This window comes from Suncus etruscus, chromosome X (genome assembly GCF_024139225.1).
Source record: "Suncus etruscus isolate mSunEtr1 chromosome X, mSunEtr1.pri.cur, whole genome shotgun sequence".
NCBI lineage: Eukaryota > Metazoa > Chordata > Mammalia > Eulipotyphla > Soricidae > Suncus > Suncus etruscus.
The window spans coordinates 45135064-45138649 of NC_064868.1; positions in this window are offsets into that span (position 1 = coordinate 45135064).

Here is a 3586-nt window from a genome sequence, read left to right on the forward strand (position 1 = left end):
AGAGGAACACCACCCATCACCAGTGCAACATTCCCATCACCCAAGTCCCAAATCTCCCTCCTCCCCACCCAACCCCCGCCTGTACCCTAAACAGGCTCTACATTTCCCTCATACATTCTCAATATTAGGACAGTTCAAAATGTAGTTATTTCTCTAACTAAACTCATCACTCTTTATGGTGAGCTTCCTGAGGTGAGCTGGAACTTCCAGCTCTTTTCTCTTTTGTGTCTGAAATTTATTATTGCAAGAATGTCTTTCATTTTTCTTAAAACCCATAGATGAGTGAGACCATTCTGCGTTTTTCTCTCTCTCTCTCTCTGACTTATTTCACTCAGCATAATAGATTCTGTGTACATCCATGTATAGGAAAATTTCATGACTTCATCCCTCCTGACAGCTGCATAATATTCCATTGTGTATATGTACCACAGTTTCTTTAGCCATTCGTCTGTTGAAGGGCATCTTGGTTGTTTCCAGAGTCTTGCTATGGTAAATAGTGCTGCAATGAATATAGGTGTAAGGAAGGGATTTTTGTATTGTATTTTTGAGTTCTTAGGGTATATTCCTAGGAGTGGTATAGCTGGATTGTATGGGAGCTCGATTTCCAGTTTTTGGAGGAATCTCCATATTGCTTTCCATAAAGGTTGAACTAGATGGCATTCCCACCAGCAGTGGATAAGAGTTCCTTTCTCTCCACATCCCCGCCAGCACTGTTTGTTCTCATTCTTTGTGATGTGTGCCATTCTCTGTGGTGTGAGGTGGTATCTCATTGTTGTTTTGATTTGCATCTCTCTGATGATTAGTGATGTGGAGCATTTCTTCATGTGTCTTTTGGCCATTTGTATTTCTTCTTTGTCAAAGTGTCTGTTCATTTCTTCTCCCCATTTTTTGATGGGATTAGATGCTTTTTTCTTGTAAATTTCTGTCAGTGCCTTGTATATTTTGGAGATTAGCCCTTTGTCTGATGGGTATTGGGTGAATAGATTCTCCCACTCAGTGGGTGGCTCTTGTGTCCTGGGCACTATTTCCTTTGAGGTGCAGAAGCTTCTCAACTTAATATATTCCCATCTGTTAATCTCTGTTTTCACTTGCTTGGAGAGTGCAGTTTCCTCCTTGAAGATGCCTGAAGTCTCAATGTCCTGGAGAGTTTTGCCTATGTGTTGTTCTATATATCTTATGGTTTGGGGTCGGATATCAAGGTCTTTAATCCATTTGGATTTTACCTTCGTACATGATGTTAGCTGGGGGTCTAAGTTCAATTTTTTGCAAGTGGCTAGCCAGTTGTGCCAACACCACTTGTTGAAGAGGCTTTCCTTGCTCCATTTAGGATTTCCTGCTCCTTTATCAAAAATTAGGTGATTGTACGTCTGGGGAACATTTTCTGAGTATTCAAGCCTATTCCACTGATCTGAGGGTCTGTCCTTATTCCAATACCATGCTGTTTTCATAACTATTGCTTTGTAGTAAAGTTTAAAGTTGGGGAAAGTAATTCCTCCCATATACTTTTTCCCAATGATTGCTTTAGCTATTCTAGGGTGTTTATTGTTCCAAACAAATTTCAAAAGTGCCTGATCTACCTCTTTGAAGAATGTCATAGGTATCTTTAGAGGGATAGCGTTGAATCTGTATAAAGCCTTGGGGAGTATTGCCATTTTGATGATGTTAATCCTGCCAATCCATGAGCAGGGTATGTGTTTCCATTTCCGCGTGTCCTCTCTTATTTCTTGGAGCAGAGTTTTATAGTTTTCTTTGTATAGGTCTTTCACGTTTTTAGTCAAGTTGATTCCAAGATATTTGAGTTTGTGTGGCACTATTGTGAATGGGGTTGTTTTCTTAATGTCCAATTCTTCCTTATTACTATTGGTGTATAGAAAGGCCATTGATTTTTGTGTGTTAATTTTGTAGCCTGCCACCTTGCTATATGAGTCTTTTGTTTCTAGAAGCTTTTTGGTAGAGTCTTTGGGGTTTTCTAAGTAGAGCATCATGTCATCTGCAAACAGTGAGAGCTTGACTTCTTCCTTTCCTATCTGGATTCCCTTGATATCTTTTTCTTGCCTAATCGCTATAGCAAGTACTTCCAGTGCTATGTTGAATAGGAGTGGTGAGAGAGGACAGCCTTGTCTTGTGTCAGAATTTAGAGGGAAGGCTTTTAGTTTTTCTCCATTGAGGATAATATTTGCCACTGGCTTGTGGTAGATGGCCTTCACTATATTGAGAAAGGTTCCTTCCATTCCCATCTTGCTGAGAGTTTTGATCAAGAATGGGTGTTGGACCTTGTCAAATGCTTTCTCTGCATCTATTGATATAATCATGTGGTTTTTATTTTTCTTGTTGTTGATGTTGTTTATTATGTTGATAGACTTACGGATGTTAAACCATCCTTGCATTCCTGGGATGAAACCTACTTGATCGTAGTGGATGATCTTCTTAATGAGGTATTGAATCCTATTTGCCAGGATTTTGTTGAGGATCTTTGCATCTGCATTCATCAGCGATATTGGTCTGTAATTTTCTTTTTTCGTAGCATCTCTGTCTGGTTTAGGTATCAAGGTGATGTTGGCTTCATAAAAGCTATTTGGGAGTGTTTCCACTTGTTCAATTTCATGAAAGAGTGTTGCCAGGATTGGTAGTAGTTCCTCTTGGAAAGTTTGATAGAATTCATTAGTGAATCCATCTGGGCCTGGGCTTTTGTTTTTGGGCAGACTTTTGATTACCATTTTTATTTCATCAATGGTGATGGGGGTGTTTAGATATGCTACATCCTCTTCTTTCAACCGTGGAAGATTATAAGAGTCCAAGAATTTATCCATTTTTTCCAGGTTCTCATTTTTAGTGGCATAGAGTTTTTCAAAGTAGTTTCTGATTACCCTTTGAATCTCTGTCATATCAGTAGTGATCTCTCCTTTTTCATTCCTAATACGAGTTATCAAGTTTCTCTCTCTCTCTTTCTTTGTTAGGTTTGCCAGTGGTCTATCAATCTTGTTTATTTTTTCGAAGAACCAACTTCTGCTTTCGTTAATCTTTCGGATTGTTTTTTGGGTTTCCACTTCGTTGATTTCTGCTCTCAGCTTTGTTATTTACTTCTGTCTTCCTATTTTTGGGTCCTTTTGTTGAGTACTTTCTAGTTCTATTAGCTGTGTCGTTAAGCTACTCAGGTAAGCTCCTTCTTCCTTCCTGATGTGTGCTTGCAAAGCTATAAATTTTCCTCTCAGTACTGCTTTTGCTGTGTCCCATAAGTTCTGATTGTTTGTGTCTTTATTGTCATTTTTTCCAGGAACCTTTTGATTTCCTTCTTGATTTCATCTCGGACCCACTGGTTATTGAGTATGAGGCTGTTTAACTTCCAGGTGTTAAAGTTTTTCTTCTGAGTCCCTTTGGAATTCACAAATAATTTCAGAGCCTTGTGGTCAGCGAAGGTAGTCTGCAAAATTTCTATCCTCTTGATATTATGGAGGTATGTTTTATGTGCCAGCATGTAGTCTATCCTGGAGAATGTCCCATGTACATTGGAGAAGAATGTGTATCCAGGTTTCTGGGGATGGAGTGTTCTATATATATCCACTAGGCCTCTTTCTTCCATTTCTCT